The sequence below is a fragment of the Phocoena sinus genome, chromosome 14, assembly GCF_008692025.1.
Source record: "Phocoena sinus isolate mPhoSin1 chromosome 14, mPhoSin1.pri, whole genome shotgun sequence".
Taxonomy (NCBI): domain Eukaryota; kingdom Metazoa; phylum Chordata; class Mammalia; order Artiodactyla; family Phocoenidae; genus Phocoena; species Phocoena sinus.
In genome coordinates this window covers 72,353,526-72,368,448 of record NC_045776.1, presented here as the reverse complement: position 1 = coordinate 72,368,448, position 14,923 = coordinate 72,353,526, and the positions used below count along the sequence as shown (strand labels likewise).

Genomic DNA, 14,923 nt, shown 5'->3' with positions numbered 1-14,923 from the left:
CTGGCCCCAGGACCAGCTGTGTGACTATGACAAGTGGCCTGTCCTGAGCCTCAGTGTCTTCACCTGTAAGTGGGACTATTGCCCTTGACCTGCAGGGATGGTGGAGTGTCTGGCCCAGTGCTGGCGCACAGTAGGCCCACGGCAAACCAGGTTAATGGCTGCCCTTGGCTCCTCTAGCAGCCGGGGCCCCCAGAAAACAATAGGCAGGCAAATAATGGTGGAAGGAGGTGGCAGGGAGAAGATGACAGGCTCCCTGGCCAGTCCCTTGGGGATGGCGGCAGGCCTCTGTGGAGGATTCAGGCCTCCCCGGTCACACAGGGTGGCAGCTGGCAGCACCCCCTCCCCCACTGAGCACCACACAAAGGAGCCTCTATTCCTGCTCTGAGCATTTGTCCCTGGCCGGCTGGGCTGCACCGCCTCTCCCCACTCCACTGGCTGCCCCGCCTGGCCCAAGCCTGCCCAAGCCTACACAAAGGCCGGTGTGTCCCTGCCGAGCCAGCCTGGCCTCAGAAGACCCCATCCACAGAGCGCTAGAGAGCTCAAAAGGGTCCTGGGGAGGGTTCGCAGAGTTGGCCAGGCCTCACATCCAGGCCACTGATGGGGAGGGGGCTGGAAAGGCATGAGAAGGGCTTTGGAGTGGCTAAACCTGAATCTGGCTCCAGCTTCCCCACCTCCTAGCTCTGCAGCCCTAGATCAGTTTGGACCTCAGTTTTCTCATCTGTACAATGGAGGCAATGATGACAACCTGCCCAACTTTCTGGGCAGTGGAGGGTTTGATTAGGTATACGGGCCTGGCATGCAGTTAGCACCCAGCATCTCCGAGGCAGGTCAGAGGCAACTGCGGGAGGGGCGGCAGGCAGCATCCCCCTATAGCCCACTCCCCTCACTACCTCCATCCAGCAAGGTCTACGTCTTTTGGTGCTGTCCCTCAGGCCTGGGCCTGAGCCCCTTACTACCCCTGGCCCATCTGCAGGCAGTGGGACGACAGCAGCTACTGTTTATGAAAACACCTACTGTGTGCTGGGACTTTTAGCTCCATCATCTCCTTCTGACCCTACAGTTACCCTGGGAGGGCACAGCAGGGTGGGCTCTGGAGTCCAGCAATCCTGGCTCCACCACTTCTGGCTGTGAGACTCCGGGCCTCACACTCCCTGTTGCTAAGAAGAGCAGCCCGCCCTCAAAGGGTCCATGTAACAACTAAATGAGAAAAAGCCTACTTCATGCCTGCAGCCCGGAGCTTGGTCCCAGCCAGCCTGAAATCCTGACCTACTGGGCTATGACCCCCCAACTCACAGGTGGGGAAACTGAGGCCCGGCTGGCAAGTGGCACAGGGCCTGGCATGCAGGGGGAGAGCAATAAACCTGATAGATCATTCTAGGAGATGGGATTCAAAGCCAAAGTCTGGTGAACACTGAGCCCCTCTTTTCTCCTTGAGGATTTTGCAGACGTATTTTAGGCGTTTTTTTGTTTTTTTTTTTCTTATTTCACAGTCATCCTCAGCCTGTGAAGGGTATGGCTGGAGACCCGGGCCGGGCGCCTGACCCATCTCCCTGGCTGACCCCCAGGAGCCCTCATCCTGCCAACACAAAGTCCCCCTTTCTCCCTTCCATGGGAGCGGGGCGGCCAAGTGAACAGCAGAATCCCAAGTAATTAAGCCGGCGTGCACCATCCGGGCGCCCGGGAACACTGTGGAGTTTCCCTTTTATGTTTATAGCAATTGTATGAAAATGTGCAACACGGAGCAGCACCAGCTGACAAATGAGATGAAACAGACAGGATTCCGGGCCGGCTTTTTTCCGGCCCTGATTGGCATTAATTGTGAGCGTTTACAAAGCACAACTCGGCGCCTGACATTTGCTTCAAGCGAACGTTTCCTTCTAATAGTTCTAATGATTACAACGGGAGCTGGTGATCACTGCCAGGTGGGGAATGGGCTGCCTGGTGTCTGCCCTGGGCTCCTGCCAGGGGCCTGGCTGGCCTGTGCTTGCCCGGGTCCCAGGGGTCCCCTTTTCCCCCGCTACCTGTTGCAGGAGGGCTGCCCCAAGTACCGGGCCTCAGGCACCAGGACCCCAGCATGCGGCCTGGAGCTGCCAGTTGGTGAAGTTGATGGGGAAACCCACTGGCACAGGGATCCTGGTGCAGACCTGGGGGAGCTGGAGGGCAGGGGAGGAGGGAGGAGCAGCACACTTGGCTGGCCTGGCTCCGAGGCTGGAGGGGCTGAGTTTCCTCAGTTTACAAGGGACTAGGAAGGACCCCACAAACGCTGCCTGCTGTTTCCTTGCCGTGTGACCTTGGCTGAATCCCTTCCCCACTCTGGGACTAACCTTCCTCACCTACAATGTGAGGGCGAGGAACATGGTCAGTTCAGAGTTCCGGTCCCAACTCGGGCCTCTTTCCAGCTGCACGACCTTGGGAGAGGCCCTGGCTCTCTCTGGGCCTCAGTTTTCCCCATCAGTAGAATGGAACTCATAATCCCCACAGTTTGCAGAGTGGTTTCTAGACTCCAATAGAAAGGGTGTAAAAACCCTGAGTTTCTGGCTGGCCTGGAGCCTGTGTCTCATTCCCTCCCCAGAGAGTCCTCCAAATACTTCACTCACTCATGCATGCACTCATTCACTCACTGACTTATTCATTCAATAGACATCGAGTGTCCTGATTAGGAACCTGGGAAGACATCAGTGAACAAAGACCCTCACTTGGGGAAGAGATATGACAGACAGATAACAGAGGCTTTTCACGTGCAGTATCGCATCTAGTTCTTATCCCCATTTTACAGAGGAAAAAACTGAGGCATGGAGGGGAAAAAAACAACAGTCTGACATCCCCCAGCTGGGATGAGGCGGTGCGGCAATAGAACCCTAGCAGGCTGCCCCAGAGGTGAGCGCTCTCAGATGACCAGCCCACTCAGCCCTTCCTGAGGTCCCAAGGAGCGCTGACCCCATGGACAGGGCTCATCTGCCCAGCCGGGCTGGGCACCATGCCGGGTGGCCTGGGCCAATGGGAAGAGCGGAGTCTGTGAGGCCTGGGCAGCCTGGGGGAAATGAATTCCTGGGGCTGCATTTCCTGGGCTAGAAACGGAAGAAGAGGCGCCTCGTTCCAGGAGCCCCACTCGTGCCCACACTTGCATCGATACTGCACAATGCCCATTCCATGCCAAGAAAGAACAGCAGATACTTGGGCAGCTCCATGGCATGTGCAAAGGCCCAGAGCCCAGAGAAAACCCAGTGGGTTCAGGAACTCCTGGCAGTTTGCTGAGGCCAAAAAAGCCTCGTCTCAGCAGTCAGGCCCCACGGGGCCTGCTCAACCCTGCCCCGCCTAGCCCCCTGACTTTGCCGGGCCCACACTAAAGGAAGCCCCCAGGGTGGATCCCAGCTCCATGCTTGGCTCCGGCCAGAAAAACCCTGGCAAATGTTTCTTTTGGAGTCAGTTTGGGGGGATGGGGCAGGGAGAAACGTTTTTTCTTTTTTATGGGAATTTTTTTTTCCCTTTTGCATATGGTGGCACAGATGGGCCCATGATCCATAAAAACTGTTTGCAATTAAACTCCCACTTTGCATGGCTGGATTTGTCAGTTGTGTGAGCCACAAGCACGGGGCTCCACGCTGACGGGGAGACGGGACTTGGGGCAGGGCGGGGCCACATTCTGCAGGACGGTTGGAGGCCCACAAACCTGCTCTGGGCTTGTGGCCCAAGATGATGGTGTGTTGAGACAGCCACGCCAGCTCCCTCTCTGGGCATCCCCCAGCCCTCGCCAGGAGTCGGAGTATGGCCAGGCAGCTGGGGTGGGGCTTGGCAGGGCTCCCCTACCCAGCGGAGACTTGGCCAGTGCTGGGTGCCCCGGCTGTGTGGGTAATGGGGGGGGGGGAGGTAATCACCACTCAGCCCCTGCCAGAGACTGGGGCTGGGACCCAGGACAGGCAGGAGTGTGGTCGGACAGCACGAGCCATAATGGGGGTCCAGCGGGCAGAGTGCAATGCCAGGTTCAAGGCTGAGGAGCCATAACCTCTGGCCCAGTTGGCAGAAAGGATATCAGGTGGTGCCAAGAAGAGCTGCCGAGGGCCAGAACTGGCTCCTTCCTCATCCCCAGGGGAACTGGCAAAGCCTCTTTGTACCTCTTCGAAGCAGGTAGGGAAATCGAGGCAGTCACTAAGAATATCTCAAGGGCCTGGGCTTCCCCTTGCCATACCAAGGGACCCTCTGCATTTGGAGCCATTTCCAAGGGCTTCCAAAGTGGAGGTGAGGGGCCTGCACCCCTTCCACTAGTCCTGGCCTCAAAATGCCACCCCAGCTGCCACACTGGCATGCCTGCTTAATTTGGGTTAATAAATGCATCATTTGGCTTTGGGAAATCCCGCGTTCACTAATAATTGTTCCCCGATGAAAAGAAATAAGGCCCCGATACCCCCTTTCCCCTCACCCCCTCCAAGCTGGGAAAGAAAAGTCATAAAAATAGCTTGTTATCTCACCTACTGAGGCCCCGACTGGATGTTACTGCTAATTGGGTATAACATCCTTGTCTTGTTCTCTTAGAAGCTAAATCAAGAAAGCGCCACTGCTGTGAACTAATTATATCTCCGGCCTGCAGCCTGCAGCTTGTCTCTCCCTTTATTGAGTTAAAAAATGGTCACGAACCTTCATCTTTTATCCCCACCAAGCGCTGGTCCAGGCTGCCTGCCACGCCTGGTGGTGAGGAGGGCGGACAGCCCTGTGGAAAGGTCTAGGAGGGCTTTGGAGACACGCAGCAGGGTTGGCGAAGGTGGGAAGTCCCTGCCCCAGGTACCTGCCTGGTTCCCTCCCCCAGCCCTCACCCCCAGGCCTGGTGTTCAACTTTTCCTGGAGAGAGAGACTGGCCTCTCTCTTCCTTGCAGCTGGGCCCACAGGGACACCAGGAGCGTTTCAACCCGGTAAGCATTTTCATTCATTGATTCATTCAACAAACATTTCTTGGATGCCTACCTACTATGTGCCAGGCAAGGTTCTAGGCTAAAGCCTCCAGTAGACCAGAGGTAGCCCCAAGCACCAGCTGACCTCACCCTGGGTTCATGGAGGCGCTGAATAAATACACTTAGACAAGATTGGATCATTCCTGTGCTCCAAGATCTGCCATAGTTCCCTACTACGGGAGGGCAAAGTCTAAATGCCAAGACCACCACAGTCTCCTCCACAGCCCTGTCCCCCACAACATTCCAGCCACATCCAGCCATACACTAGTCCCTCAACCTAAACACTCTTCTTGCCTGTGGCCTCTGAGCTGCTTCTCATGCTGTTCCCTTCACCTAAAAGGACCCCCTTCCCTTTCCCAGAAGGCCCAGCTCCGCCTGTCAGAAGTCCACCAGCCTTTAAGGCCTTGGCCTTTAATGACACTTCCTCCAGGAAGGCTGCCCGGTCTGTCCCAGGCTGTGGACTTCAAGACCTGGATTTGAATGCCAGCTCAGCCACTGAGTAAGTATGTAACCGTGCTCTGCTTAATGGCTCTTAGCCTCAGTTTCCACATCTCTAAAATGGGTTAAGACTTCTTCCTAGGAGTGCTGAGAGGCACACTGCAGGTGCTCTGGGGAATGATGAATGAGAGGGTGCCCAGGAAGGACCTGGCTCTCAGGAAGAGCTCAATAAATGCTATTATTATTATCCAGACTGAAAGCAACTGCAATCTGCTTACAGCACTCCATGCGGAGCATGTGATGGGCTGTGCAACTCTGGGAGTTGGAGGAAGGTAACAGACTCTCACACCTCAACAGTCTTCATGGCTGAAGAACAACCCATATCCTCAGAGAAGACTCCCCAGAAATCACCTCGCTCTGGTACCCTGGTCCTCTGAACCGTACAAAGATGGGCTAAAGGGACCCCTGAGCTTATTGAGGCCAGGCAGGCAAGCAGGCTTCAGCACATAGGCCCCACTGATTGACTGGTGCCACCTGCCCAGAGCCCTCCCTGGCAAGAACCCAAGGTCAGGGGAAGAACTCAGCGGGGGAAGAGGGCAGCAACTGACTGGCAATGTCTGCCAAGGGCACAGCAGAGTAGAGCAAGCCAGACCTGCCACGGATTTGCTATCCTTGACATCTTACAAAGGACACGGCTGAGGCCAGGCTAGAGTGGAGGGTGAATTGCTCAAGGTCGTGAGCTCATGAAAGCAACAGCCGGCCCAGAACTGGTCCCCTTAGCTCCTGCCCAGGGATCCTCCTGTGACAGCCCAGCACCCTCACAGGCAGAGGACAGGCAAAAGCTTGTGTGGATCACAAAGGGGATTCTGCTGACCTGCCATGTGGCCCTGGGCTGAGCCTCAGTTTCACCATTTACACAACAGGGACAAAACCTTGCTGAGCCTCAGTTTCTCCATTTACAAACAGGGACAAAAACACCCTTCCCAGAACCACATGAGGATGTGGTTGCCGAAGCGGAAAGCTCTGTCTGGTACACAGCAGACACCAGCCGTGTCCTGTGATTCCCATAATAGGTGATGGTGTTTAGACAGAAGCCCCCAAAGCTAGCAATAGAAAGTGCCTCCTCCTCCAGGGAGCCCTCCCTGAATACTACAGCTCGAAGTAGTCATTTCCACCTCTGATTTCCTAGCATGCTTTTGAAAGACTGGGGGCCCCAGAGGGCAGGGGCCATATCTGGCTTGTTCATTGCTGTCACCCCGCCTCTGGCACAGTGCCTGCACACTGTGAATTCCTATATTGTGGCGACCTACCCACTATACTGTGATGGTGTGTCTAAAGCCTCACCACCTCTCGAGGCAACTGGGCTTGTTCATCTTTGCATCCCCAGCTTCTGGCAGGGAGCCTAGCACAGAGCGGTGAATCTCCCGGAATGAACGGATGAATAAAGAGCAAAAATAGCAGTTCCTGTTTACTGCCCGCTTGCTGTCGGTTCCTGCCAAGCCTCACAGCTGCCCTCCGAAGTGGACCTCTGGCCCATCTGACAGATGAGGAGACTGAGGTCACGCAGATGCTGAGGGGCAAAGCCAAGCCCCCAGTTCAGGCCTGGGGACCGCAGGCCAGGAGGCTCTGCCACCTCTGCCTCTCCCAGTGCCAAGCTCAGGCCTGGAACCTGCGGGGCAGCTGCCCCTGCCTTGGCAGCGAACCCTGGAGCAGACAGCTGGTGGCTGGACCTCCCTCCTCCTCCCCCTCCTCGGCCCCCTGCCCCACAGACTCTAGGTCAGTAAGTTCTGAGTCATTAAGTCCCCATCCTCAGGAACCTGTTCACAGCCAGCCTCGGCCTTACCCCCTGACCTCCCAGGCCTTTGTCCCCTGTGCCCTCTGCACAATGGCAGGGGCTCCCAGGGCCCCAAACAGCTGCTGTGGCCAGGATGCTGGTTTGTTGTGAGGCCAGGATGACTGGCTGGGTCCTGGGCCTGAGCCCACCTAGCTCTGAAAGGCTCAGTCAAGCTCCCCCAAGCACTCCGCACACTCAAGCTCATCCCACCCACAAGCCTGTGAGAAAACTGCTATTACGCCCTTGAACAGATGAGGCAAGTGAGGCCCAGAGAGGCAAAGTGACTTGTCTGAGGACACACAGCCAGCGAGAATGGAGCCAAGGTTCATCCCAGTCTGCAACGCCCAAGCCCCTACAGAGGCTGCCAGACTGGCCTACGGGCACCCAGATCATATTGCACCCCTCCCTGCCAGACACCTTCACTGGCTTCTGGCTGCTCTTCCCCTGGACAAGTCAGGTACTTAGCGCAACACTCCCTCCTAGCTTAACTCCCTTTTACCTCCGCCCTCTTATAAGCTCCCCCTGCCCCTTTGGTCATGCCCCTGGGTTCTCAAACTCCCTCCTAGTGACATCCCCATTCACTCCATACTGGGCAGATCCACCCAGTCCTCAGGGCCCAGAGCAAAAGCCTCCTCTGCAGGAAGCCCTCCATGACCAGCTGTAGTCTTCGCCTCCTCAGTGTCTCTCCTCCAGCCCTGCTCTGGCTCTGTCTATAACTCGAGTCAGTTGCAGACTCATCTTACTCCCCACGTAGGCTGCAGGCCATCTGATTCCTTAGAGCTTTGTCACCCAGACAGTGGCCAGCAGGGTGCCCTCAACCCAGGCTGATGCCCATTGTTTACCAAATGGAAACACAAAGGGGTGAGGGAGAGGGGAGCTGGAACCCATGCCTGCCCTTTCACCCTTCTCACTGCCCACGCTGCACCCCTATTTCTGGCCATCAGCAGACCTCACACTTCTGCCCCTCCCTGGCTGTGTGACCTTGGGTAGTAATGTAGTCTCTCTGTGCCCCTGTTTCCTCCCTGGTCAAATGGGGGTAGTAACAGCATTTGCATTTCTTAGGGCTATGACATAAACCCTGGGAGGTATCAGACAGGAATGATTACTATTATTATGTCTGTCTACACCCCACTCCAGTGGCCAGCGCGTGAATTTAGGGTCAGAGAGACTTAGGTCCCGACTGACCACTTATTGGGTGTATAATTCTGGGCAGGTGGCTCATCCCCAGGACCTCTATTTTTCCCATCTCTAAAATGGTACTAACTCCGCCCCTAGGAATGCAACCCGCCCACCCCCCACCCCCCGCCTTTTGTTCCAGGCACGCAGTAGGCATTCAGATATTTCTCAACTAACAAACCAACCAACGGCCCAGGTGGAAGGAATCCCTCCCCCTTCCAGCCTCCTCCCTCACCCCACCCCTCCAGCCTCCAGAATCCCCCTCCCCACCCCCAGCCCGTGCAGACTAAAATAGTCATTAGGCAGATTTCAAAAGATGTCAGTAGCTTATAATTATAGTCGACATCCTTCTGAGATAAAAGTGATTACCTTGGATGCAAATCACTTAGCAACCAATCAGGGCGGTGGGCGGCGCCCGCAGAGGTGACCGGCCGGCGCGCAGCCCTCCTCCCGCAGCCCGCCCCGCACAGGCAGAGAAAGCGCACAATAGCTCTTGACACGCAAATGGGTTAACACAATAAAGGCGGCTCCGGCCGCTGCTGGGGGAGAGCAGCAATCCCCGGCCCGCGGAAGGTAATAAGGCGGCCCTTTTGTGTGCGCCTCCCCGTTCTCACCCCCGCCCCGGAGCCCAGAGGAATCTCCGCCGCCCGATTGAATTACGGTCCTTGAATACGAGCTGCTCCGCTAGCTTCCTCCGGTTTGTGAGGGACTGGAAGGCGGAGGGGGCAGAAGGGAGATTGGGCAGGGGGGGCCCCTGGCCAGGCCCCAGGCCCCCAAGGGCTCACATGGGAGCCACGTGTGCTCACCACGTGGGGTGCTCTGGGAAGGTGGGTGGGAGACACAGCACAGGCAGCTGGAAGGGTGGGGGTCCCTGACCTGCCCTAGGGTCTTTGATCTTTGGCTCCAAGAGGGACTGGGAGAGCCATTCAAGGCCCTGTTCTGAGGATAAGGCTACCAGTGGCCATGAGAATGTGCATTTATGGAGTGCTTATGGTATGCCATCGTCTGTGCTCAGCCCTCACTGAAACCCTAACACGAGGCTGGGCAGTGGATGCTATTATCTGCTTCTTCTCACAGATGAGGAAACTGAGGCTCAGAGAGGCAAAGCTACTCACCCAAGGTCACACAGCCAACAAGGTGGACCCACTCCACAGCCTGCCTCTTAATCACGAGCCACTGGGCATTAAGAAACCCAGCCCATTGCAGCCCCGGTCCAGAGCAACTGTGAAGCTCAGAAGGGATAGGGGGTGGGTGAGCTTATATGGAATTAGACCTGTGATAAGGATTACTGCGGGTGGAAGGTAGGGAGCTAACCTTGAGAGAGGAGACTGCTCAGAGAGTTGAGAAGGTTTCCACACCCCGCCTCTACCCGCCCCGGACTGGAAGGGATGGATGTCCAGGGTCTCCGTCACTGTCAAGGGAGCCCTCACTGGATCCTCTCCCTGCTTAAATCTCTCCCATCACCTCAGCCTCCAGGACACACCCACCCCAGGGCCACCTCTTCCCCTCAGCAGCACACTCCAGCACTCAGGCTTGCTACACGGCCACTCCTAATGCCCAGAACACCTTTCCACTCCCCTGCCTGGCAGGTCTCTACGTGTCCTTTCTGAGACTCACACGGTACCATGTTATAGGGCCCTTCCTGACCCTCAGGCTGGGTTGGGAGCCGAAGTTGTCACTGCCCCATCAACATCCTTGACTTCCCCACCAGCTGAGGGCCAACCAAGAGTGTGCCCAGAATGGCTGAGGGCAGACTCACACCCCTCCCCGAGGTAAGCCCAGAGGGGTAGGTGACAAGGAGCCTAGGGCTGGCTCTCTTGACCCTTCCTGGAAGGCAGGTTTCATGCCATACCTTTCTTACCCCAGTATTGGAGAAAGGGGTGCTGGGGGTGAGGGGAACAGGCTGCTCACAGGGCCAGGACACAAGCTGCTACCCTGCTCAGCACTGTCCTGTAGGTAATGGGGAAGCAGGATTCAAACCCGGGTTTCAGTGTGGGAAGGCATCACAGTGCCTCCATAGCAGATGGCCCCTGAGTCTTACAGGGACCCTTGTCCAACAAGTGGGGGTGCCTCCCTCCACCCATGGAAGGGGCGGGAAGACCTGGGGACTCAGGAGCCAAGGCAGTTCAGAGCTGAATCTCTGCAGCTGCCTGGCTGAGCACCTGTAGCCTGTTGCTTCCTCTGTTGGAGCCTCAATTTCCTCATCTGTAAAATGGGCCACAGCACATAAGCTACTCCAAAGAGTAACTGAGATCCTGTAAAATGCCAGGCACGTAGGAGACGCCGGGTAAGCTGGCACTCCCTCCTGCTTGTCGCCTGGTGCTATTGCCAAGCCCAGGGAAGGGAACAGAAGGAATTGCCCAATTCTGACAGCCTCTCCCTCCGCCTTGGCTGTGGAAGTGTAAACACTCCACGGAGGACCTCCGACTGCCTGTGTTTGTGGATCTCTGGCGCGCACTCCGAGTTTGTTTCTAAACTGGGAAGCTTCTAGAGGAAGCGCAAACAGCCCTTCTGCCCACCTCTCCCGCTTCTACCCCCATCTGCCGTTGCTCTGTCCTTGGAAGCCTGTGTGTTTAACGACACCATTTCAGCTGGAAATATCATCTCCCTGCCAAGCCCCCCAAAGCAGCTCCACTGATACTTATCGACCTGTTAAATCTAGCTAGATAGCCTGGTAGGAGAACAGGGGGGAAAAAAAGCTCACTGCGTAGAGACTGCGGCCTGGCTTCTCATAATGACCCCCACACACTCCCCTCCGCTGTCACTCCACCCCGCACCGCTTAAGCAATGACACAGTTCTCTACCCTTTTCCTAGAAATGTGATCACAGCAGTTTCACCAACATCCGACACCGGCAGCAACTGCTGGAAGGAACTTAGAAGAGGAATCAAAGAGCCAGCAGCAGAATGCTGCTCTGGGCCTTCACAAGGAACAGGGCCAGGGCTGGGGTGTGGCGGGGAAGAGAGGGCTGCTGCCTGACCCCCATCAAAGCTGGCCCCTGGCAGGGGCACACTTATTCAGACCTTGGCACTGATGGGCCTGACTTATCCTCCATTCACTTAATGAGCACCACACTGTGCTTGTCAAATCATCTTAAACACCAAGAGGAGAGTGGGGCAGTCAGGAGTTCAGGCTTGGCCAAGGCCCTGCCATCTTGGGGTCGAGCAGCAGGGGGAACCCCTGGACTGGAGGGGCAGCAAGCAGCAGCTCCCCTGCACCTTCCCGGGCTGGGGGTGGGTCACCCCTGTTTCCCTGAGCAGAAGTAGCCTGCTTTAAGGCTTCTGAAGACCCTGGGAACTTCAGCCTGCTGGTTGGGGTTCAGGGAGCTCTCCTCTGTAGCATCCCCTTTTGAAAGCAGAAAGTTGCTCTGCTTGGGAGCCCTGCGCCCCCAGGCACTGCCAGGCTATATGGGCAAAGGTAAACACCTGTCTTTGGGGGGAGGAGCATCAGCAGGGACAGCTGGCACTGCCTCCCTCCCCCACCCCATTGGGGCGCTGGGGATTTAGGTCAGAGGACTGCAGTTGGAGGTGGGGGAAGTCTGCTTTCACCCCTCCACTACTCAAAGGCATCCAGCCTCGCTCCAGGTTACCACGACCCCGCCCCCTCCGGCCTTGGGTCAGGACAAGTTGCGTCGCCACGGCAACCGCAGCGACGTCAGAGGTCTGGCAGTGACGTCACGCCATGACCCCACTGGGGAAACCATCGTCCCTGCGAGCTCTTTGTAGGAACGCGGCGGTAAGGTGAACCCTGCTACAGTGCAGCCTCAGAGGGCACAATCCTCAACGCAGCCACCTGCATGGTCGGGACACCACGTCCCCCTCTGAGCTAATGTCCCTTGAAGATTTCAGAGGCTACTCGGGAGAAGCCCAAGGTGTCCCATCCTGGGTGCTCCCCCAACCACTCTAAGACGCGAGAACTCCCGGGGAATTTTCGGATGATTGAGCTGCTACCTTTGTCTGTTGGCTTTAGGGGTGGGGTGACCTTTCCTCTCCGGCAGACGCCCCACCCAGGGCTCTGCCGGAGTCCTCACAACGAGCGCCCCGTGTCCACTCTGGCCGACAGGCCGGTCTAGACAAGTTGTGCGCGGGGGGGAAAGGGGCAGACAAGGGTCACTGCTGCTTCAGGATCCCCAACAGCCCCAGGGCCTCTTTATTTCCAATCTGGCTGCCCCGACGCCAGAGGGTGCCCCCAGCTTCATCCCGGAACCCCGCCCCACGGAACTCACCTAATCAGCCAGGCCGTCGAAGGGCACCAGGTCTCAGCGGCTACGACTCTCCGCTCGCCGGGTCGCAGCCATGCAGAGGTGGCAGAGGCGGCAGCAGCTGCCTGAGGAAGCCCCCTTTGGGGGCCGATGCCTCCCTCCGGGTGGGAAGAGACGCTGTCGGTGTGGTCTATCCAGGCGCCGGCCCACGCCGTCCGAAGTCGGGGGTTGGGGTTCTCTCGGCTCAGCGGGGGTCGTGCCCGCCCGGGATCCGGGCCGCGCGGGCGCTCAGGCGGCGCATCCTCGCCGGAGGCCTGTGCTCACAGCGTCCGGCGGGCGGCGCTGCGCCTCCCCTCGGGGTCCCGCTCGGGGCTGCAGCTCCCCTGGGCGCCCTCTCTGCCCGCGCCAGGAGCCCGGGGACCACGGCTCCTCTCGCCGGCCCCAGCTGCAGCCTGTCTTTGTTGCTTCCTCTCGCTCGACCGCCGCCCGTGGCTTGCAGCCCCCCGGTTCGCCCGAGGGTGGGGGGGGGTCGCCTCCTCCGAGGCTGCAAGCACCTGCAGCGGCCCGGCTCCTCGCTGGGCATGCACCGGCCCCCGCAGGTTGCAAAGAGAGGCGGCGAGAATGCACCGGCCCCTCCTCCTCCTGCTCGGAGCCCAGGGTGTGGGGGGAGGGGAAGCCGGAGAGCAGCGGCAGCCGCGTCGGCGGCAGCGGGCGGTGGAGGCTCGGGTGCAGCCCCGGGGGCCTCGGCGCCGAGAAATAACCGGTCCCGGTGGCGCTGGGCGGATGTGAGGACGGCCCGGAGGATGGTGCACTGGGCGTTCGAGCTCTCGAGCTGCAGCAGGGGCGGCGCGCGCCGGGCTCTCACGCGCCCATGGCCCCGGGCGGCGCGTGGGGGCTCCCGGGGCCTCAGCCTCAAGCCGCCTGGCGCGCGCCGGCGCCTCGCCTCGCCTCGGGCCCGGGTGCCGCGCGCCGCGCCCCACAGGCGGCGTGCCCGGCTCTTCGCCTCCCCCGGGTGCCGCGCGCAGCCTCTCGACGGAACCGTCAGCCCTGCAGTCCTGCCCGCTGCTTCGCTCCGGTCCGACTGACAGGCGCTAGCGCCCGCAGCCGCAGCCGCGTCTCGCCCCCCGCCCGCCCCCTGCGGTCTGGCCCAATCAGCGGCGTCCGAGAGGCGGTTACCAGGGTGACGCGGCGCCGCGTCCTGCGGGGGGCGGAGCCGAGGGCCGCCACGCGCGCTTTTCGCGGCAAAATTCAAAGGCCGGCAGGGCGGCTCTCCAACCTCCAACCCCAAGCTGCGGCGAGGCGGAGCCTGCCTCGCGAGGACTGCAACTCCCGGCATGCAGCGCGCCAGCGCCGGTCGTAGGGGCCCCAACTGGGGGCGCAGGGCATGCTGGTACTTGTAGTCCCTTTGTCGGGAACGAGGAGGGGAAAAATCGGTATCATTTTATTGAGCAAGTATTTGGTAGCACAAGCTAGGTGCATTGTCTGCATTGTTTCACTTAATTTTGGAAACACCCCAATGAGGAGTTTGTTAAAAATAATAAAAGTAATAAAAGAAGCTAACAGAGCTTCCCTGATGGCGCAGTGGTTGAGGGTCTGCCTGCTGGTGCAGGGGACACGGGTTCGAGCCCTGGTCTGGGAGGATCCCACATGCCGCGGAGCAACTAGGCCCGTGAGCCACAACTACTGAGCCTGCGCGTCTGGAGCCTGTGCTCCACAACGAGAGAGGCCACGATGGTGAGAGGCCCGCACACCGCAATGAAGAGTGGCCCCCGCTTGCCACAACTAGAGAAAGCCCTCGCACAGAAGCGAAGACCCAACACAGCAAAAATAAATTAATTAATTAATAAACTCCTACCCCCAACATAAAAAAAGAAAAAAAAAGAAGCTAACACATGTAACCAAGTATTGATACTTTACCTAAACCTCACACACAACCCTGTGAGATAGGTGTTATCACCCTCAGTTTACACATGAGAAAACTGATATAGCAGGTACTATCATTATACCCCCAACTTATAGAGAAAATTGAGGCTAAGAGATGTGAAGTGACACTCCAGAGTGTTTTGCCTCAATTCATATTGTTGGCAGTGATTGATTTTGGCATCACAGCAGAGATCTGTGGAGCACTAACTATAAAACCAGGCCCCATGCTCATTGTAAGTTTCACCTCACCGGATCCTCACCACACGTGTGGGAGGTAGGCACTTGTACCCACCGCCCCAACTTAACAGATGGAGAAAATGAGGCACAGTATCACCTGGGGTTTCTGTTTTTGTTGTTTTATTTTGTTTTGTTTGATACTTCTTTGGAAGTTTATTTGCCCTGCTTTTTT

The 14,923-nt window shown here is 57.9% G+C and overlaps 1 protein-coding gene across 1 annotated transcript in view; it reads right to left on the bottom strand.

The window, feature by feature from the left end:
• The window catches only part of FAM222A (family with sequence similarity 222 member A), a 55,166-nt gene extending 42,472 nt beyond the window's left edge, over positions 1-12,694 (bottom strand). The window contains exon 1 of the mRNA XM_032602900.1: positions 12,616-12,694. The gene's annotated coding sequence lies outside the window, so the exon portion shown is untranslated. The remainder of the gene's footprint in view (positions 1-12,615) is intronic.
• Positions 12,695-14,923: the final 2,229 nt, after the last annotated feature.